The sequence below is a fragment of the Scylla paramamosain genome, unplaced genomic scaffold (assembly GCF_035594125.1).
Source record: "Scylla paramamosain isolate STU-SP2022 unplaced genomic scaffold, ASM3559412v1 Contig13, whole genome shotgun sequence".
NCBI lineage: Eukaryota > Metazoa > Arthropoda > Malacostraca > Decapoda > Portunidae > Scylla > Scylla paramamosain.
In genome coordinates, this window is record NW_026973678.1 from 1,127,501 (window position 1) to 1,151,425 (window position 23,925).

Consider the following 23,925-nt stretch of genomic DNA (forward strand, 5'->3'; position numbering starts at 1 on the left):
AATTTACTTTTAACCAACCGGAGAAAGTCAACGTGTCTCAGGAAGAGGAAGAGGAGGAGAGGGAGAGGCGCCCCCTTGAATTCTCCATTTATTCTAAGGGGGACAGGTGCCATTACTCTGACCCCCTGTCTACCTGGGTGAACAATAGTGGCTTACCTGGCAAGCCCGATAAGAGAGAGAGAGAGAGAGAGAGAGAGAGAGAGAGAGAGAGAGAGAGAGAGAGAGGGAGAGAGAGAGGGAGGGAGTTTGACTTTTGTTTGCCCTTCGTTTGTGTTTGTTTGTGTTTAAAGAAGCTGGATTTATTTTTTAACTTCGTATTCATAAATTTATTAACATTTTTTTTTTTTTTTTTTACCATTAAGAACTACGATCCATCTTCTAGAATTATAACTTTTCACAAATTACCAGTCATTAGTAAAGTCATCTCCTTATTGAGTAATTTTCCCTTATTAATAACTCCTAATTAACAACTTGGTATTTTTCCCTATCAATAACAAACTTTATTTTCTTAGCGATTAAAACATTTCTCAATTAAGAATTGTTTTTTCCTTTTTTTTTTTTCTTTTTATAATTTTTCCTTGTGTATTTTCTCTAATTAACGACTTGATATTTTTCCCTATCAATAACAAACTTTATTTCCTTAGCGATTAAAACATGTTTCCCCATTAAGAACAGTCTTTTCGTTCTTTTTCTTCTCATTTTCCTTGTCTTTTCTCTAATTAACGACTTGATATTTTTCCCTATCAATAACAAACTTTATTTCCTTAGCGATTAAAACATGTTTCCCTATTAAGAACAGTCTTTTCTTTTTTTTTTCCTTTTTTTCATTTTTCCTTGTGTCTTTTCCCTTCATTTCTCACCGCTAATTTTCTCTCGTTCACAAGCAATCCCAACCCTTTGCCCTGGTTACTCTTTACTCCTGGGTCTTCCTTTGTGTTCCTTTATATATTCTACTTGGTGGTAGCCTTTGATTTATTACGTCAACGCCAAAATACCAGTCAAGGAACCAGTCTGTCATTCAGCCAGTCAGTCAGTCAGTCAGTCAGTCAGTCATTCAGTCAGTTAAGCAATCAGTGCATCAGTTTATTAGTTGGTCAATTCAATAATCAGTCAGTCAGTCAGTTAATTTGTCACCTCCAGAATTAGACTCTTATATATTCTAGGCGATTTTTTTGTGCTTATTAATATATGGATTGATTTGCTTGCTTGCTTGATTGATTGATAATTTACTTGGTTGCCTCCTTCAGTGATGTTTATGCTGCAACAAAATAGAGAACTTTTTTTTTTACTGTACACCTTTGCACGTAAAAAAAAAAAAATAAATAAATAAATAAATAAAAAGATAACCAGTCAGTCAATTAAGGAGTCAGTCAAACAAAACGTCACCTAAACCTTTTTTCTTTTCTTTTCTTCTTCCTTTTTCCCTTTTTTCCATGATCCTTTCTGCCCTTTCTTTATGGACTGGCACTTTTAACAGGCCTTTTCTTTCACCAGTCTTTTGTTACCTTTGACCAGTGGCCCTCTTACACACAAAGGGAAAAAAAACAAGATAATCAATGATAATATTAGGCGTCCAGCAAGGCGGTATTCTGTCCTCTATAAAGGCTAGATCTACCCACACACCAGTCCATTCATAAATTCCTTGCTTCCTTCCCTTCCCTTGCCTCCCACAATACCCGCACCCGTGATGTCAATGGCTGGGCGTCTACTGCAAGTGTTCCCTGTTCTTTACCTTCGCGGCGCCGCTACGGTTATTCCCTCGTAAACTTTATAGACTGTGAATATTCGTTTTAAATGTGCGGTACTTCCAAAGCCAGAGGAGTCGTCCCGGGCATAACAGGCGCATATGTTACGGACAACGCGCTGGAGAAAACATTATTTAGTGGCGTGGGTTGTTTGTTTGTTCCACCCATGAAGTCTCTACCCAAAGCTTCTCTCCTTTCTTTATTTTTCTCTTTCATTATGCTGTTATTTTCCTTCATTATCTATTGTTTTTTTTTTTCTTTCTCATTTCTCTCCTTCGTTTCCGTGATTGAGGGGATGTTTTCTCTCTCTCTCTCTCTCTCTCTCTCTCTCTCTCTCTCTCTCTCTCTCTCTCTCTCTGATCCTCATCATCATTCACTTTTATTTTCCTTTTATCCCATCAAACACGCATCACCATTAATGTAACACACACACACACACACACACACACACACACACACACACACACACACACACACACACACTTCCTCGTGATAATTTTGTTGATTTGCTTTGTTTAATGTGGTGTACTGTTGGTAATAACACTGCTACCTTTACCCCGCGCTTCCATTAATGAGTTTTGAAGACACAGGTGAGAATTGTGTCACCTGTGGACCCCTTTATTTATTTGTTAGGTTTGTTTATTTTCTTGTCTCTTTGATTATTTTTCTCTTTCTCGTTTTCTTCCTTCTCCTCCAGTCAGTTGTTCATTCTTCTTTTTCTTTTTTTATTTCTTCTTCTTCTATATATATATATATATATATATATATATATATATATATATATATATATATATATATATATATATATATATATATATATATATATATATATATATATATATATATATATATATATATATTACCCTGAAGTGTTTCCTGCAGAATTTATAAGCCTAATTTAGATTTTTTTGGATTTCGTTAGGCCCATCGGACGTGTGTGTGTGTGTGTGTGTGTGTGTGTGTGTGTGTGTGTGTGTGTGTGTATGTGTGGAGTGTTTAAATACAAGAAACTTTATACATTAGTCAGAAAGTTCTTGTATTTACGATTTTGAATTAATGCAAAATACGATATCATCCTATCTCCTCCTCCTCCTCCTTCTCCTTCTCCTTCTCCTTCTCCTTCTCCTTCTCCTTCTCCTCCTCCTCCTCCTCCTCCTCCTCCTCCTCCTTCTCCTTCTCCTTCTCCTTCTCCTCCTCCTCCTCCTCCTCCTCCTCCTCCTCTGTTTCATGGTAATTATCATCCTGCAGGTTCACATTTTTGGTGCATGGTAGACAGCGACCAGCATCAATGGAGTCAGGAAAGATTTGTCACGTGTTTATTAATGGTGATGCTTAAAAGTCACGTCAGGAGGGGAAGATATGAAGAGCGGAGATCACATTTTAACCAGGGTTCCCAAATCGTCTGTTTTGATACCTCTTAAATTCCTCCTGGGGTCAAAACGAGGAGAAGGGGTGGAGATGGGGAGATAGGCAAGTGGATAGATGGTTGGGGAATGGAGGTTTGGGGGCAGATGGGGAAATGGGTAGATAATTAAGAGGAATAGTGAGTTTGGAGATGGGCAGATGTGCAGGTAGGTAAGGGGAAGGGGTGAAGGTTGTGTAAGAAGGAATGGGGGAGATGGGGAGATGGGTAGGTGTCTGTGCATAGTTGAGGAGTAATGAGGAATTGGGAAGGGGAGAAAGGAAATGATGGGGAGATTGTAATGAGAATGGGAGGATGTTTTTGGAGATGGGAAGGTGGTGGAGGAAGCGAGGGGCGAGGAGGATGGGAAGATGGGTAACAGGAAATGGGGAGATGAGAGGGAATCATTTTTGGAGATGAGGAGATGGGAATGGACGGGGGAGTGTGCTGTTCCCCTCTTCTCTCCCCTCGTTTCCCCTCCCCCCTCACCGAGCTGGAAAGGGTAACATTTTCCTTCTGCTCCAATGTTCCTACGAGGTCGCTGTTCCTCACTAGTCTTCTCCACAAGGCTCTCCCCAACCTCCTCCCCACTCAATTCTCTCCCTCAGATCCTCTCCAATGCGATCCTTCCACCTTTTGGTCTGTCACGTCAATCCTCTGCCTTCTATCTCTATATCCATGCCTTCTTCTGGCCCTCTGATGTGACCGGACTATTCTCCTGTCTTGTACTGTCACCTCCGTTACTTTGTTCCTCTTATAAAACTATTTCTCACTTAATTCCTCCTTGTCACCCCAAGCATCCGCCTCAATACTCGTCTCTGTAATCTCCAACTTGTTCTATCTGCTTTCCCTATTGGCTACGTCTCCGTATCTTATGACAATGCGGGTTTAACTACCGATTTGAACACTTTCCCCTTCAATGTGACACTTAATTTTCCGGTTCCAATTCTTCTAACCTGATTGGACCAAGTTCTCCAATGCGTTTCTCCTGTTAATAAAATAGCAAACATATTAATCTGTCACTAGAACCATAAGAAAAAAAAAAACATCTTTAAAAACCAGTACAACCTTCATTAGAGTCATTAGTATTAGAGACACAGCTAACTGTTTCAAAATATGGTTCGTTAAGTCTTTCAGCGTGTCATGCCCGCTCAGTTCACTTCACCAGTAGCAGCGGCGGTGAGAGGTCAAGGTGTAGGTCTCGTGGCTTGACGCAGCTCTTGAAGGAATTAAATGGTAAGTTTTGCAATGATTATGTTAAATTAATACTCACTCGGTGGAATTAATGCGTAACTCGTAAGATTCTGAATAATTAGCTTGAATAGGTGAGGATTATGTTAGGTGTGATTGGGGCAGGTCTGCCCATACGTGGTGATTAGGCTAGCCACGTTGTTAGTGATTAGGTGAGCTGATTAGGTTGGCCTAGTGAGGTTGGTTACGTGTGATTAGGCCAGATGGTGATTATAACACTGCTCAGGTGACGTAGTTAAGCTTATCAGGTGAGAATTAAATATGCTGAACAGATGTTAAGCTATTTGTATGTCCAGGGGGAAATAATAAATAACCTAACCTAACCTAACCTAACCTAACCTAACTGATACTGGCCAAGATTAAGCTGCGTGAGTGATTAGACTGCAGGCAACGTAAATAAGCTTGTTAGGTAGGAAGTTGCATGTTTGTCCAGGTGATCTGACGTGTGACTAACTTATTAAGGTAAGAATTAAGGGAGAAGTCGAGATTATTTATTTATGAATACGCAAGACTGATAGATTGGTATGTCTGTGGCCGCTGCCTTGTGTTCCCTCGACTTGTTCGCTGTGGTAAGTGGTAATTGGCTAAAGTACCATTGCTCATTACTTTCATTCATTCATTATCTTTTTATGTACGTTTATATTTATTACACACACACACACACACACACACACACACACACACACAACACACACACACACCTACCTTTAAGGGGAGGGCATACCTTAAAAATAACACTTTTCGACTAAGATTAAAATTAAGTTATTAAATATCATAGTCTCCCTTAACATATCTTACGTTTTCTATGAGCACCACAAGTTGATGCCATTCTTCCTCATATTTTTAAATCTCCTTTATTTACCATTATTAAAGGGCTTTAAATGCCCCGCGCGCCACGTGCTCGGTCACCTGGCTCACAAACTTTATTAAGTAGTAAGGCACACACACCAACACTTAGGAGGATCACACAAATACGCCCATTTCCACGCCCACACTCTCACACGTCCGCGCCCTCGCCCTCATGCCCTCGCCCTCACAGGTCCGCGTCCACGCCATCAAACGCCCACGTCCACGTACTCACAAGCCTGCGCCCACACACTCACGCCCGCGCCCACATACTCACACGTCCGCGCCCACACACTCACGCCCGCGTCCATGCCCTCAAACGCCTGCGTCCACGCACGCACTCACGCCCGCCTCCACGCACTCACGCCTGCGTCCACGCACGCACTCACGCCCGCGTCCACGCACGCATTCACGCCCGCCTCCACGCACTCACGCCCGCCTCTACGCACCCACGCCCGCCTCCACGCACTCGCGCCCGCGTCCACACACGCACTCACGCCCACCTCCACGCACTCACGCCCGTCTCCACGCACTCACGCCTGCGTCCACGCACGCACTCACGCCCGCGTCCACGCACGCACTCACGCCCACCTCCACGCACGCACTCACGCCCGCCTCCACGCACTCACGCCTGCGTCCACGCACGCACTCACGCCCGCGTCCACGCACGCACTCACGCCCACCTCCACGCACGCACTCACGCCCGCCTCCACGCACGCACTCACGCCCGCCTCCACGCACGCACTCACGCCCGCCTCCATGCACTCACACGCCCGCCTCCATGCACTCACACGCCTGCCTCCATGCACTCTCACGCCCGCGCCCACACACTCACACGCCCGCGTCCACGCCCTCAAACGCCCGCGCCCACACACACACAAGCCCGCTCCCACACATACACTTACGCCCGCGCCCACACATACACTTACGCCCGCGCCCACACACTCACGCCCGCTCCCACACACTCACACGCACATAAACACGAATTAATTCAACCATTAGAATGCTCATGCACTCAAAAATCTGGTGACGACACACTCAAAAATCTGGAGACACTCAAAAAGACACAACTCCTCACACACACACACACACACACATTAACCTTCTAAATTTACATTAAACTTGTCTATTAATGCTTTGTTGTATTAAACCAGATTTTTCTTTTATTTTTTTTTTTATCAATTCAGCTCGAAGTTGGATTTCTAATACTTATTTTCCTAATTTGTTATTCATGTGATGTATATATTTTTTTTTTCTTGTACTGTTTTATTTCCTCGTATATTTTTCTAAAGTGGGTTTCAAAAACGTATCTCTGGAATTATTAACTGACCATGAATAGCAATAATAAACTTCGAAGGTGTGAGCAGAAAGTTTTAAATTATTATTATTTTCAAATTGTAAGTTATTCATAAGTTTATCCTCGAGATTATATTTTCACTTCTCCAGGACCAATGTCGCTACCCTTCTGCAATATTAAATTTGATTACAACTATAGATTTCGTGTGCTTTACATTTATAGGGGTGACTTGACAAAGGCTCTCTCTCCCACAGGCTCCTCCTTGGCCAATCAGCACCGAGGGAAAGTTGATTGATATACAGGTGTGAATTCAGCTGCCTCCTCGCTGTTCCCGTTGCCAGGATACCATGTGATCGAGGCAGTGTTGGGGAAGGTGAAATTATTCATCAGGTTCGTCTTTTAAACTTCTAATATGTATATAATGTCGTGCTATTGAAATTTCTGATGCCATGCGAATTTCAATCATCCTCCAAATATAATTGGGAAGTATTTATTTAAGGCACATTTTTCAGTTTCTTGTCTGTCATACTGCTATGCTTTTCAAATTTCCTTTCTTGAATGTGACTGAATTTTTGACGCAATTCACACAAAATATCGACACATTTCTTGCATAGTGCATTGTACTTTTCAAACTTGCCCGGTTTTTTCGTATCATGTTTGTCCAGTCATAGTCTTTTAGGCAACCAATCCCCAAACATCTCATACTAAGAATCTCGGCACCTTTCCCACGCCTCATTCTTTTCAAAGGTTGTTTTGTAATGAATCAATTGTCAAACATTAAGAATCTCAGCACATACAAGCTTCATGTGTCTAGGAGCTAATGGTCCGTTTCCCTTGCAGGTGTGACGTGTACTCCTTCACTCCATCCCATGAACAGTTGCCCACAGGAATCTCTACCACATCAGGCCTGACATACTCATTGCAATCAGGGGGTCAAGTTTCATCAGGAAGAGGGGCTGTGTCACTACCTGTAAGCCTGACGAGGTGTTAGTTAAGTCAAGGAGCGTCATCAGGAAGAGGGGCCGAGTCTTGCTACCTGTAAGCCTGACAAGAGGAGTCAAGGAATTTTTCATTGCAATCAAGGAAGAGTCAAGTTGTAAGAAGATTGTAAGGCAAGAATTTTAAGCAGGAATAATTGTCAAGCAGTTAACAGCAGGAAGAATGCAGCGAGAAAAGGGTACAAGAGTTTTCAAGTTGTAAGATTGTAAGGCAAGAATTTTAAGCAGGAAAAAGTAAGGTAAGAATTTTAAGGAATAATTGTCAAGCAGTTAACAGCAGGAAGAATGCAGCGAGAAAAGGGTACAAGTTTTCAAGTTGTAACAAGATTGTAAGGCAAGAATTTTAAGCAGGAAAAATAGTCAAGCAGTTTAGCAGCAGGAAGAGTCCCTTCAAGCTGTTGGTGGGAGTGACAAGCATCCTTCAGGACTTGCAAAGGCTGAAGTCCTCAACATTAGTCTCACTCAAGTTGACACAGGAGCTCTCCGACACAAGGAAAACAAATCATTTATCCTATTGTGTATTTATTAAACTTTTGTGATTAAACAATAATGATTAAACAATATATATATATTATCTTGTATATACTTAGGGAATGATTAAACAATAATGATTTATTAAACAATATATATATTACCTTGTACATACTTAGGGAATTATACTAACAAGTTGCAAATAAACAAGCTTTCTGGTGTAACAATTCATGCCTCCTCAGAAACTTTGGCAATGTGATTTAAACAAATATATTTAATCATCTTGTTCATACTTGTGGAATTATGTGGAATTATATACTAAAATCTTTTTACAAATTGCAAATAAGCTGCTTTCTGATGTAACCAGTTCATAGCCCTGATAAAAAAAAAAAAAAAAAAAAAATACTAGTAACAATTGATCCTCTGGTCAAAAAAAAAAAAAAAAAGCCAGGATTGGCCCATTTTTGGCTCAGGATTGGCCCATTTTTGGCTCAGGATTGGCCCGCCCATTTTTGGCTAAGTTTAAGGTGAAACTTGCACACAGAAGCCCTGTCCAAGCGACTCTGGTGTCACTCGGACAGGGCTTATGTGTGCAAGTTTCACCTTAAACTTAGCCAAAAATGGGCCAATCCTGGCTTTTTTTTTTTTGACCAGAGGATGATCTATTGTATCTATTGTTTTGGGTCCTATTTATTTTATTTTATTTATTTACTTGGGGATGCATGAATTGTTTACCACCAATATATAAATTTAGTTTACCCAAGCACATTCTGTAATTTTATCAAGCACATTCTGTAATTTTATCAAACTATATAATTCACATGAGAATGATACTCACAAATTTATTTATTGCCAAAGACACAAAGCAAAGCACCCTAGACTACTACACTGGAGACAGCTGGCAGATCTGGCTTGCAAGATTTACACTGAAGCAGGCAGCACATCAGGCTGCACCACCAGGAAGAGAGGACACCCACCACTGGCTGCAGACACCTTCACATCAGCCCTGCAATGAGGCACCACCAGGCACAGAGGACACCCACCACTGGCTGCAGACACCTTCACATCAGCCCTGCAATGAGGCACCACCAGGCACAGAGGACACCCACCACTGGCTGCAGACACCTTCACATCAGCCCTGCAATGAGGCACCACCAGGCACAGAGGACACCAAACACTGGCTGCAGACACCTTCACATCAGGCCCTGCAATGAGGCACCACCAGGCAGGCACAGAGGACACCAAACACTGGCTGCAGACACCTTCACATCAGGCCCTGCAATGAGACACCACCATCACCACCAGCCTTGATTGCACAGACAGAAGACAAACCTCTGCAAATAAATACATAAATAATGCAACTTGGGTAAACTAGTTATGAAGAATGAGCTTATTTCTGCATCACACACACACACACTAATTCCTCACTCACACAAACCCTTATTTCCACAAACTTTTCACTCCCTCCCCTGGCCTAACAGGTGCCTCAGACAATCCTTTAACACCCCACAATAATTCCACATCTATTTATCTCCTATATCCATGAATTCCCCAAAATTAGTCTCATATTTAACCCAATACTTTCACATGCACATCGCAATAACAGAACAACAATGCATCCTCTCCTCTTATTTCACAGTGATCACTGCAAATCATTCCTTCTAACTCTCTCTCTCTCCATTAATACTTCACAACACACCTCACTGACAAGACTCACTCGCACCTGTCAGGACTTGCACTTAACAGGAGCTAACATCTGCTTATCCAGCCATCTGTTGCTTCTCTTACAGTCTTGTACCACTATTTTCAATGTTACTGCTCTTGTAATCATGGTTAAGTGCATGCCTCCCCTCCTCCAACTCCTTCAGAAAACATTAATCTTATTCCTCTTATCCATACACAAACACACATACACACATACACACACACCCAACAATACTATATACAGTTGAAATTCCCCTATCCAAAATTCCTGGGACCAAAATTGCTGCAGATTTCAAATTTTCCCAGTTTTTTTCTAAATATTTCTATATGAATTTATAAAATGGGACAGCTTGGGGTTGGCATCAAGCTTTACACATACCTTCAATGTGGCTTTACAATGGCCACACAGAATATTACAGTGCATGACAGCACACCCACAGAACAAAGGCTTCACTGCTCAAAAAAGTAGCAAATTATCACCCATGGCAACTCTCGTGCCCTGAGGATGCCATGTTCAGCCCTTTAATCACAGAGAGACTGCCAGACACAGTGGAAGGGAAGGTCTCTCCTGTACTTCCCTGCCTGTGTCCCCCTTACTGCTACACTCTGATTTCACAGCTCACATTTAATTCTTGCATTATAACGGGTGCTGTCAAGCTTAACAAAGGGAAGAGTGCTGTGCTGGGCATTGTTTGAGAGGGCTTTGTAGTTGTGAGACTGGACGGGAGACAGGAAGATCAGTGACAGCCATGACACAGGTGGCCACAGATGCACTGTCACTGTCTATCAAAAGCTTTTGATAGAGTCTGGCACAAAGCTTTCATTTCCAAACTACCCTCCTACGGCTTCTATCCTTCTCTCTTCCCTGCACTTTTCCACATCTTTTCATAGACGTCCAACCCTTCAGGAAGTAAACAGTTCACACAGGGAAGCCACAGAATGCCTGACTTCTCACCTCTCTAAAATTTCAGATTGGGGCAGAGCAAACTTGGTATTGTTCAATGCCTCAAAAACTCAATTCCTCCATCTATCAACTCGATACAACCTTCCAGACAACTATCCCCTCTTCTTCAGTGACACTCAACTGTCCCCCTCTTCCACACTGAACATCCTCAATCTGTCAGCTTGCAGTCTCTCAAGGGCCTCAGTCAAGATTCTCCTCCAGACCTGGCCACATGCTGCCTCTGTCTCCAAGAACACACCTACTCATTTCACACTGATATAAGCAACCTTTTCAAAGTCCCTCAGAGCATTTTCCATTTCTGACAACAACCAATATTTAATGGGCTCCTACACACACACACACACACACACACACACACACACACACACACACGCACACACACACACACCAGAATTTTTCTCATCCTTAGCCAGCAGATAGCACACCTAGAGTACTCACCATTTCCTGTGAGTGGCAGTGCACAGCTGTTTTCAGTGAGTATCAGTGGAAGGTCCACCATCACAGTCTTGTGACAGCCTGGACTGGGCACTTGCTGACCAGCTCTGGAACCTTCAGGGAGGTTTACTGCAAACCTGCACAATGAAAGAAAATTCAGTTTGAGTAAATGTACATATTATTAGATAGAGACAAAACTGTAGTGAGTTATCTAAGGAACTTATGACAATGGTACAAAGATATTACATGGCCCAAGCCTTCAATTCAAAGTAAGCTCTTCAGATCTACACAAACAATTCAGACAGCTTCTAAAATCTACATAAACAATTCATGCAGCTTCTAATTCCATCATTGAGCATCATCAGCCGTTGGTCCTGGGTTGGCTGACAGTCGTCCCCAAGTGACGCACCTGGCTCACTCAACCCCACGTGCTTCATCGCTCTGTCTGTCTCACTCCTCCACACCTGGCTCACTCAACCCCACGTGCTTCATCGCTCTGTCTGTCTCACTCCTCCACACCTGGCTCACTCAACCCCACGTGCTTCATCGCTCTGTCTGTCTCACTCCTCCACACCTGGCTCACTCAACCCTTCATCGCTCTGTGGCTCACTCAACCCCACGTGCTTCATTGCTCTGTCTGTCTCACTCCTCCACACCTGGCTCACTCAACCCCACGTGCTTCATGGCTCTGTCTGTCTGTCACTCCTCCACACCTGGCTCACTCAACCCCACGTGCTTCATCGCTCTGTCTGTCTCACTCCTCCACACCTGGCTCACTCAACCCCACATGCTTCATTGCTCTGTCTGTCTCACTCCTCCACACCTGGCTCACTCAACCCCACGTGCTTCATGGCTCTGTCTGTCTGTCACTCCTCCACACCTGGCTCACTCAACCCCACGTGCTTCATGGCTGTCTGTCTGTCACTCCTCCACACCTGGCTCACTCAACCTCACATGCTTCATTGCTCTGTCTGTCTCACTCCTCCACACCTGGCTCACTCAACCCCACATGCTTCATCGCTCTGTCTGTCTCACTCCTCCACACCTGGCTCACTCAACCCCACATGCTTCATTGCTCTGTCTGTCTCACTCCTTCACACCTGGCTCACTCAACCCCACGTGCTTCATGGCTCTGTCTGTCTGTCACTCCTCCACACCTGGCTCACTCAACCCCACGTGCTTCATCGCTGTCTGTCTGTCACTCCTCCACACCTGGCTCACTCAACCCCACGTGCTTCATTGCTGTCTGTCTGTCACTCCTCCACACCTGGCTCACTCAACCCCACGTGCTTCATCACTCTGTCTGTCTGTCTGTCTGTCTGTCTCACTCCACACCTGGCTCACTCAACCTCACGTGCTTCATCACTCTATCTGTCTCACTTCACATTCTTACATGCCATTCTAAACCCTCTCCATTTCTGACAATCATACTTCAGTCACTCTCAACCGTTCAAAAGCCCAACTAGTTTCCAAGCCGCTCTTTACTACCACCCTAACACACCTGTTCCCTCAACTGCTACTCCTAACATTCCACACCGCCACAATGTTGCCTCTCACTGCCGCAGTGTTGCATATCTAGCAGTCTTCTACTGCTATTTTCATGGTAACTGCTCTTCTGATCTTGTTAACTGCATGCCTCCCCTCCTTCTGCAGCCTCGCTGCACAAGACTTTCTTCTTTCTCTCATCTCTATTCTGTCCACCTCTCTAACGCAAGAGTTTACCAGTATTCTCAATCATTCATCCCTTTCTCTCGTAAACTCTGGAACTCCCTGCCTGCTTCTGTATTTCCACCTTCCCATGACTTGAATTCCTTCAAGAGGGAGGTTTCAAGACACTTATTCATCAATTTTTGACCACTGCTTTGACCCTTTTATGGGACTGCCATTTCAGTGGGCATATTTTTTTATTGGGTTTTTGTTGCCCTTGGCCAGTGTCCTTCCTACATTAAAAAAAAAAAAAAAAAAAAAAAAAAAAAAAAAAAAAAATTCTCACTAGTCTCTCATCATCCATTTGCTCTAACCTAGACCCTGCCGAGGTACCCTGCACGAACACCCTCCACAGCCACCACCTCTGCCATCCCGCCTTCTTTCACCATCCAACTCTTGCTCCTGCCCTCCGCCTCCTGTCACTGCCACGTCAGGAGTGCGTCAGCCAGTGTCATGTAGCAGGTGGAATGGTGTCGCTGCCGGGCCATGGTGTCTGGGTGGGGCAGGGCAGGAGGCAGGGGATGGGGTAGTCTGGAATGATTTGGTTGTTATTGTTGTTGTTGTTGTTTTTGTAGAAAGTATGGTTTAATTACTGTTTCTTAGTAAATATAACAAAATGAAATAGGTTAAAATTAGATGCATTATTAAGAATAGCATCTCTCTCTCTCTCTCTCTCTCTCTCTCTCTCTCTCTCTCTCTCTCTCTCTCTCTCTCCCATAACACACAAAAAATGAGATACAAATACAAAATATATAAATATGTACACCAAAGAATAAAAAATTAAATAAACAAATAAATAAAACTACCTAAAAATGAATATAAATGTATTTTCTCAAGTATAGATCAACCACTTACCACCTAACAATCATTTATTCATTTAATATTACTATTATCATTTTTTAATTAAGCAAGAACTACAAATAACTATGAATTGCGATTCCCATAACAGTTAACCCCACCCTGCCCCGCACAGCTCCAGCAGCCGGCCACCAGTGACTCTCAAGCACTCGGATGGGGAGGGTGTCATGCAGGAAGGAGCAATTTCATTAAAATTTTACTTCTTTAATTTTTTTTTGCATTAATAAACTGATATGTTATACAAGATATTCTATAAGCTTAAGTCTATCTAGTATTAACCTTGGGAGAAGAGGCTAAGCTTATCTCCAAGTTACCTGGGAAGAGGGAGTGAAGAGAAGGGAAGTGAACACGAACACTGTGAGGTGAGGTCAGGTGAGGTGGGGTTGGGTCAGGTTGGGTTGGGTTGGGTTGGGTCAGGTCAGGTCAGGTTAGGTTAGGTTAGGTTAGGTTGGGTCAGGTTAGGTTAGGTTAAGTTGGGTCTGGTTAGGTTAGGTTAGGTTGGGTCAGGTTACATTGGGTCAGGTTAGGTTAGGTTACATTGGGTCAGGTTAGGTTAGGTCAGGTTATGTTGGGTCAGGTTAGGTTAGATCAGGTTAGGTTAGGTTAGGTTAGGTTGGGTCAGGTTAGGTTAGGTTAGGTTAGGTTAGGTTAGGTTGGGTTGGGTCAGGTTAGGTTAGGTTGGGTCAGGTTATGTTGGGTCAGGTTATGTTGGGTCAGGTTAGGTTAGGTACAAACACTTTCACTGGCACAAAGTTTTCATTTCCAAACTACCCTCCTACAGCTTCTATCCTTCTCTCTGTAACTTCATCTCAAGTTTCCTTTCTGACCGTTCTATTGCTGCTGTAGTACACAGTCACTGTTCTTCTCCTAAATCTGTAAACAGTGGTGTTCCTCAGGGTTCTGTCCTGTCACCCACTCTCTTATTATTATTCATTAATGATCTTCTAACCCAAACTTCTTGTCCTATCCACTCCTACACTGATGACATCACCCTGCATTTTTCCATGTCTTTTCATAGACATCCAACCCTTCAGGAAGTAAACAGTTCATGCAGGGAAGCCACAGAATGCCTCACTTCTCATCTCTCTAAAATTTCTGATTGGGGCAGAGCAAACTTGGTATTGTTCAATGTCTCAAAAACTCAATTCCTCCATCTATCAACTCGACACAACCTTTCAGACAACTATCCCCTTTTCTTCAGTAACACTCAACTGTCCCCCTCTTCTACACTGAACATCCTCAATCTGTCCTTTACTTATAATCGAAACTGGAAACTTCATATCTCATCTCTAGCTAAAACAGCTTCTGAGACGTCTCCACCACTTTAAAAAAAATACTTAAAAAAACATACACTACATTTATGCACACTGCTGCCAATTAATTTATTCTCCCTCAGCATTATATTCAACACCTGCTCACTAACTACTGTCTGTAAGTGAATCACTCAAACTACACAAATCACTATTCTCTCTCTCTCTCTCTCTCTCTCTCTCTCTCTCTCTCTCTCTCTCTCTCTCTCTCAAAAGTACTTATACAACTCTGGAAATACTAGTAACACCTTGACTTGTTCAGCTTTGATCAACTGTTATGTAATACTGCCTCCACTATTTCAGCTTCTACTGTGTGGGTGAACAGTGGGTCCTCCTGAGGCAGTGGTGAAGCAGGTGTTTAGCTCTTATCACTGTGGGGGCAAAGATTGTCTTCCTTGTGATATACTGCACAGTCAATGTATTGCCTCCACACATAGCAACACTGTTCTTCTGCTCCTCCAAGCTTTGAGTTTCCTCACTACAGTGTCATTCAGAATAAGCTCCAAGATTTGTTGATGTATACCCACAAGGATCTTCCTCAGTTCTGCCAGCTTGCAGTCTCTCAAGGGCCTCAGTCAAGATTCTCCTCCAGACCTGGCCACATGCTGCCTCTGTCTCCAAGGACACACCTACTCATTTCACACTGATATAAGCAACCTTTTCAAAGTCCCTCAGAGCATTTTCCATTTCTGACAACAACCAATATTTAATGGGTTCCTACACACACACACACACACCAGAATTTTTCTCTCCCTTAGCCAGCAGACAACACACCTAGAGTACTCACCATTTCCTGTGAGTGGCAGTGCACAGCTGTTTTCAGTGAGTATCAGTGGAAGGTCCACCATCACAGTCTTGTGACAGCCTGGACTGGGCACTTGCTGACCAGCTCTGGAACCTTCAGGGAGGTTTACTGCAAACCTGCACAATGAAAGAAAATTCAGTTTGAGTAAATGTACATATTATTAGATAGAGACAAAACTGTAGTGAGTTATCTAAGGAACTTATGACAATGGTACAGAAGAATTACAATTACATGGCCCAAGCCTTCAACTCAAAGTAAGTGCTTCAGATTTACATAAACAATTCAGACAGCTTCTAAAATCTACATAAACAATTCATGCAGCTTCTAATTCCATCATTGAGCGTCATCAGCCGTTGGTCCTGGGTTGGCTGACAGTCGTCCCCAAGTGACGCACCTGGCTCACTCAACCCCACGTGCTTCATGGCTCTGTCTGTCTCACTCCTCCACACCTGGCTCACTCAACCCCACGTGCTTCATGGCTCTGTCGGTCTCACTCCTCCACACCTGGCTCACTCAACCCCACGTGCTTCATTGCTCTGTCTGTCTCACTCCTCCACACCTGGCTCACTCAACCCCACGTGCTTCATGGCTCTGTCTGTCACTCCTCCACACCTGGCTCACTCAACCCCACGTGCTTCATGGCTCTGTCTGTCTCACTCCTCCACACCTGGCTCACTCAACCCCACGTGCTTCATGGCTCTGTCTGTCTCACTTCTCCACACCTGGCTCACTCAACCCCACGTGCTTCATTGCTCTGTCTGTCTCACTCCTCCACACCTGGCTCACTCAACCCCACGTGCTTCATCGCTCTGTCTGTCTCACTCCTCCACACCTGGCTCACTCAACCCCACGTGCTTCATGGCTCTGTCTGTCTCACTCCTCCACACCTGGCTCACTCAACCCCACGTGCTTCATCGCTCTGTCTGTCTCACTCCTCCACACCTGGCTCACTCAACCCCACATGCTTCATGGCTCTGTCCGTCTCACTCCTCCACACCTGGCTCACTCAATCCCACAATGTTCACACTTTTTCCACACAATTTCCACACTTTTTCCACTTTTCTACACAATTTCCATACCTGGCTCACTCAATCCCACAATTTCTACACTTTTCAACACAATTTCCACACTTTTCCACAGCTGTTCACTCAATCCCACAATTTTCCACACTTTCCACATTTTTCACACTTTTCCACACCTGGCTCGCTCCATCCCACAATTTCCACACCTGGCTCACTCAATCCCATGTGCTTCATCACTCTGTCTATCTCACTTCTCCACTTACATACCATTGTAAACGCTCTCCATATCTGACACTCGTACTTCCGTCACTCTCAACAAGCCTTCACTCAACCACTCAAAAGCCCAACTAGTTTCCAAGCCACTCTTTACTACCATCCTAACACACTTCTTCCCCCAACTGCTACTCCTAATATTCCATACAAACACCTTTCTCACTAGTCTCTCATCATCCATTTGCTCTAACCTAGACCCTGCCGAGGTACCCTGCACGAACACCCTCCACAGCCACCACCTCCGCCATCACGCCTTTCTTCACCATCCGACTCTTGCTCCTGCCCTCCGCCTCCTGTCGCTGCCATGTCAGGAGTGCGTCAGCCAGTGTCATGTAGCAGGTGGAATGGCGTCGCTGCTGGGTCATGGCATCTGGGTGGAGCAGGGCAGGAGGCAGGGGATGGGGTAGTCTAGAATGATTTGGTTGTTATTGTTGTTGTTGTTGTTGTTTTTGTAGAAAGTATGGTTTAATTACTGTTTCTTAGTAAATATAACAAAATGAAATAGGTTAAAATTAGATACATTATTAAGAATAGCATCTCTCTCTCTCTCTCTCTCTCTCTCTCACTCTCTCTCTCTCTCTCTCTCTCCCATAACACACAAAAAATGAGATACAAATACAAAATAAATAAATATGTACACCAAAGAATAAAAAATTAAATAAACAAATAAATAAAACTACCTAAAAATGAATATAAATGTATTTTCTCAAGTATAGATCAACCACTTACCACCTAACTTAATCATTTATTTATTTATTATTACTATTATTATTTTGTTTAATTAAGCAAAAACTACAAATAACTATGAACTGTGATTCCCATAACGGTTAACCCCGCCCTGCCCTGCCCCGCACAGCTCCAGCAGCCGGCCACCAGTGACTCTCAAGCACTCAGATGGAGAGGGTGTCATGCGAGGATGCATCACTTCATTAAACTTTTACTTTTTTTTTCGGATTAATAAATTGATATGTAATGCAAGATATTCTACAAGCTTAAGTCTATCTGACACGTAAGTATTAACCTTGGGAGAAGAGGATACATTCATGTCCACATAAGTCTATCTGACACATAAGCATTAACCTTGGGAGAAGAGGCTAAGTTGATGTCCATATTACCTGGGAGGAGGGAGTGGATATGAGAAGGGAGGTAAACGTGAAGACTGAGGTGCAGTGAGGTGAGGCCAAGTTGGGTCAGGTTAGGTTGGGTCAGGTTAGGTTGGGTCAGGTTAGGTTGGATCAGGTTAGGTTAGGTCAGGTTAGGTCAGGTTAGGTTGGGTCAGGTGAGGTTGGGTCAGGTTAGGTTGGGTCAGGTGAACAATCAAGGTGAGCAGGTAATAAAGTAATCAGTAAGGTGAGAAAATACAGAGTGGCTTGTTTTTCAGCTTCTTCAAACAAAAGTTGTGGTGTTCTGCAGTTCAAGTGACTGAACATTTTGCTTCGCCAGCCAGCAAGACCCCAACTGAAAATATACCTCCATTTCCCTCGGGTCTAGTACTTTGGCTATAAAACGTTCACAAATGGACGTACAGGTAACACTGTCTGGTGTTGTCACTTATATAAAGAGCCATGTCATGCCGCACCCACGACTCCAACACTGAAATAAACCAACAAATAAAATCACACACATTTTCTACCGATGCTAAGACAACCAAACTAGGTGGCACAAATTTCCCCTCCTATTACCTGACACCACTCCAGCTCCACCACCACTACTGCTGCTCCACTCCACCCGTCACTCCAGTAGGTGATGGTGACTACTTACACACAATTACATCTGAAAACTCCCTAATCGCTTCAACCCTGACCGAATGTTGTTGTTCGCACATGGCGGGGCGGCGGCCAATCTTCACCCAGGGACGGTTAACTTAATTTTTTGAGTTTTTACTAATATTTCTTGTTCTTTGTGATAGTTTTCATAGTTTATTTTAATTATGTTAATTTTCGCACAGTTTTTCTTTCGTTACCGTTGTCATTTCTCCTTACTTATTAATTAATCCTCTAATTATTTTAATTATATTGTATTCGAAGACTTAGAAACATTCCCCTCTTGCAGTTCATGTTATTAGGGGTGTTTCTCAAAGTATTTTCACCATACTGATCCTTGCACTTCTTTTATCTTCATTTCTCCTAACGTCCTTCTCCCAATACAAAATATTCTATTCGTCAGGAGTTACTGGTTTCATCTCTACTGGCTGGTAACTGTGCCTGACACTGCGCAGGAGGGACGTATCAGTATGCAGAGACTATAGAGAGGGAAGAAAGGTGAAGGGATGAAGGGTTGTGAGGGCAGAAGGGTGGCGGTGTGAAAGCCTAAGGGGACACGGACGGACACACACACACACACACACACACCTGCTCCCCAAACATGCATACTACTAATTACCTACATTTATCCAGCAAGCACCACGTATCTATGCACAAGTCAACTAAGTACTGTGCTTGTTGAACCTGAAAACAATGTACATTATTTTAAATTACAAGCGGCGTTAGTTTAAATTACAAGCGGCGGTCCCGGTAGAGAGGAGCTGTCAGTCTGCCTCACTTAAGCCTTCATCACACCAAAACTATAGTATTTCAAACTCACGATGACCCACCAGGTGTTGTCCGCTTTATTGCCACATATTGAACCAAACATTCACTATAAACTGGTAACTGTCCACTAACCAGGGTATATTAGCATGAAATGTTCTAAATACCTTTTGATTTTTGCATTAGATAGTAAGTGATATGAATAATTGTTATATATATAAAGAAAAGAAGATACTTCATGAAAAAATGTGGCATATCAGGTCAGTTGACGTTGCCACCTGCTCCCGACCCAGAATCTAACGGGAGTGGGTGGGGGAAGGGTCGCCTCGACACAGGTGTGCGACTGAGTCATTCACATATATATCACTTAAACATATCAGGAAAAATAAATATCAGAGTTTCATTCTCTCTTATAAGCACGTGTGGGTGTCTTGATTCTTATAACAAAGTCGTACATGCAAATAAAGAGAACGGTTGTCTCCGTTTTCTGAGGGGGTGGGTTAGATTTGGCACCGCCGCTCCTTGAAGCGACCAACACCTGGTGGGTCATCGTGAGTTTGAAATACTATAGGCAATAGCGATTATATCTGACTAGCGGAAATGAAAGCACTGTTATGTGGCTCCAGTTAGTGACAGGATTGGCTGATAAGTGAGAGATACAGCAATTAATGGCGGATATATTTATAGAAAGCCAGCCTTCACTTCAACCGACAAGATGAATTTTGGCAGCTTTTAATTTTCTCTCGTGGTTAAATCAAGGGTGTTTTGTCCTTGTGGTTAGAAACGTTAGCAGGACCGTGGAATATTGAGTCAAGTGTACAAATGTATTCCTAACGAGGAGAAAATGTTAAATATGATCCTTCCACAATCAAAAATAAATAAATAAATAAATAAAAAGTTTGACGAAAATTTTGGAAAGCAGGACATTAACGTAACATTACCGTCCTATTTCGTTATTGTGCGTGACACGGAGCCATTACAAAGAACAACACCATTATCACACTCACCTCCTATTGCACCATGGCGTCTGTGACCAGTCCGCCAGGTGGCCAAGCAGCAGGTGGGTCATTTGTCAATATTGTAAGTGTTTCTGGCCCTCACGACCACCTTCCGGCAGCCATTAAGCTTCCACTGGCACGTGTCACCGTCTTGAGAGAAAATCCGGGTTAAATAAGGCAGCTGCACACGCACGCCCTTCAAACACCACCCCTCTGTGTGTCTGACGTCCGCTCACTCTCCTATGTCAGCGTGCACTCATTACCCACAAACCTACAAATTATATTTCCAATTACTCCAGCTTCTCTCATATTACACTATTCTAATACAAAATAAAACAAGTGAAATATAATGAAGCATGAACATGTAAAACTAAGTTATAAGCCATTGTAATTGTAATTGTCAAAATGTCCACATCTCTCTCTCTCTCTCCAATTCAAGCGCCAAATTTGAAGTGGTCCCGGCGGTGTTTACACTACGATTCTTCATCTATTGTATGACCTTGTGTGAAGTCATTGAAAAGCTTGTGTGACTTGAAGCCTCTCGTTATTATCAAATGTTTAATTGTCATGGATGAAATCAGGTAGACTCTTTAAATTATGTAAACAGCTTGGGTCTACCACAGATTAACGTACCCTCTGCACCACGCTGTTATTATCAGCGCACTTCAATTATATATATATTTTTTTTCTTTTCCTTCATAATTTGTTCTGTATTACATTTTATTGTGTATTTATATATTTATTTATCCGTCTCTATTATCTTCCTTTTTTCCTTATAATTTATGTATATTTAATTTGATATCTCTCTCTCTCTCTTACAACCGTAATAGATATCCAACTGCCGGGAAGCACAATTTTGGTAGATTTTCTGAACCTATTAAAATTCAGAAGGAAACAGCAATAATTCGGAATCTCTTGAAATCCATAACTCAGTAGACGTGCTGATGTTTCGATAGATTTGACAGTACATGCAGGATACTGATTGTTATTAGGTATTCAGATAATGACATGAACAGAATTAGTTAAAAATTAGCCAAAAGTGCCATAACATCAGGAGACATAGATAAAACCGTATCATTACATATTTACGTTAAAGGAAATAAATGCAACAGCGACATATTAGTTCTTTATTGTCTGTTTGATGCCAGAGGGCGGGACCTGCGACTCTCAACAGCAATCAGCACCTGACACACCGCGACAATTTCCACACTAAGAAATAAAACGATCTCTCCCTTTTTTTTGTCAATAGCAGCACTAACAACGAACTCCCGAACACAAAAGATGAGCGTAAAATAAAAATAATGATAATAGTAAATTAATTAATAAACAAAATAATTAAATATGATAAACTGTCTTAAATTATGTCCCTTTCCATGCACTACACCGGCAGGCTGGCAATCCCACACCACGAGGCCCAGACAGAGCACCACACACTGCTACACCCATCCAGGGACTGAGGCACCCTGCACACATCACATCCATCTCTCTACACCCCAAAACATATCCAAAACGCATCCACACCCATCTAAAACACCCAGAAACACAGCTTTACCCACCCACAGCACCCGAAACACACCCAAACTCCTTTAAAATAGCCCAAAAATACTTAAAACACTCCAAAACACCCCAAAATTCATCCAGAACTGACAAAAACACTCCAAAACACCCCAAAACACACTCAAAACTGACAAACACGCCAAGAATGTCATATATGAATATAGATATTTAAATATATATATATGAGACAGGCAGGGAAGGGAGTATTGAGGTGTAGAGGAAAGGAAGGATGGACTAAGGAGTAGGGACAGACAGGGTGTAGTAAGATGGGACAAACAGGCTGACAGGGAAAGAAGACAGGATTTATTGAGATGGAGGAGTACAAACGGGAATAGTTTAATAAGATGCAGGGGCGATACAGGGTGTATTAAGCTCTAGGGGCAGACAGGAGGGGTGTACTAAGGTGTAACAAGACAGGAAGGGTGTATTGAAGTGTGGGACAGACAGACAGACAGACACAGACAGACAGACAGACAGACAGACAGACAGAAAGGGAGAGATAAAAAGAGAAAATATGAGTGACATAGACAAAGGATATGAGAGAGAGAGAGAGAGAGAGAGAGAGAGAGAGAGAGAGAGAGAGAGAGAGAGAGAGAGAGAGTACTAGTCATCTCAATCATTCAACATACGAGGTGTGTCATTAAAGTTCCAGGACTGGTGCCACACAAGTTTTATTTCACATCCAGGCTACAAACTATAGGTTATCTCCTTCGAAGTAATCCCCCTGGCACCGCATGCACTTGTCCATCCTTCTCTGCCAGGCTTGCATGCACTGCTGGAAGGATTCTTGCGGGATGCTCCTCAGCTCCGTCGTCACGGCCTTTTTGATGTCGTCCGCATCATCAAAACGGGTCCCCTTCATGACCTCCTTGAGCTTGGGGAAGAGGAAGAAGTCGCACGGAGCGAGGTCAGGTGAGTAGGGCGGTTGCTCCAGCACGGCGATGTTCTTCTTGGCCAAGAACTCTCTGATGCTCAGGGCATTGTGAGCAGGCGCATTGTCGTGGTGAAGCAGCCACGAGTTGCCCTGCCACAACTCCCGCCTCTTCTCGCGCACTGCACGAAGCAGACGCCGCAGTACTTCTTTGTACACATGTTGGTTGACTGTCTGGCCCTGTGGCAAGAACTCGCAGTGGACGATGCCCCTCACATCGAAGAAAGCGATCAACATGACCTTGAAGCTGGACCTGGACTGCCTTGCTTTCTTCGGCCGTGGCGACGCCGGACTCTTCCATTGAAGGCTCTGGCGTTTGGTCTCCGGGTCGTACTCAAATACCCAGGACTCATCGCCGGTGATGACTCTCCTGAGCAAGTCTGGTTCAGTTTCCAGACGCTCGAGGATGTCCTGACACACCTGCATGCGTCGTCCCTTCTGGTCATCGTTCAGGAGTCTCGGCACCATCTTCGCACAGACTTTCCGCATGCCCAGATCTTCAGTGATAATCTTCCACACGCTGTTGTGGTTCATGCCAAGCTCATCTGCGATCTTTCGAACAGTCAACCGACGATCGTCACGCACCATCTGCTTGACACGCTCAACATTGGCCTCATTCCTGCTCGTTGAGGGTCTTCCACTCCTGGGGTCATCTTCCACGTCCTCCCGGCCCTCTTTGAACCTCTTGCACCACTCAAAAACACGTGAGCGTGACATTGTCTCATCCCCGTACACTTTTTGCAGCATACCCAGTGCTTCTGACGGCGTTTTCCCCAACTGCACCAAAAACTTCAAGTTTGTTCGCTGTTCAGCGCTCATTGTT

The 23,925-nt window shown here is 43.5% G+C and overlaps 2 long non-coding RNA genes across 2 annotated transcripts; one reads left to right on the forward strand and one right to left on the reverse strand.

The window, feature by feature from the left end:
* The first annotated feature begins 4,246 nt into the window (after positions 1–4,246).
* LOC135097143 (uncharacterized) lies at positions 4,247–8,122 on the forward strand. Its single transcript, XR_010265406.1, has 3 exons — positions 4,247–4,383; positions 6,796–6,931; positions 7,382–8,122. It is a non-coding gene; the product is annotated as an uncharacterized LOC135097143 (long non-coding RNA).
* A 488-nt stretch (positions 8,123–8,610) lies between these two features.
* Positions 8,611–22,117, reverse strand: LOC135097190 (uncharacterized). The gene is made up of 6 exons (XR_010265449.1): positions 20,624–22,117; positions 17,280–17,496; positions 15,776–15,909; positions 13,135–13,351; positions 11,117–11,250; positions 8,611–9,286 (listed from the first exon to the last, which is right to left on the reverse strand). It is a non-coding gene; the product is annotated as an uncharacterized LOC135097190 (long non-coding RNA).
* Positions 22,118–23,925: the final 1,808 nt, after the last annotated feature.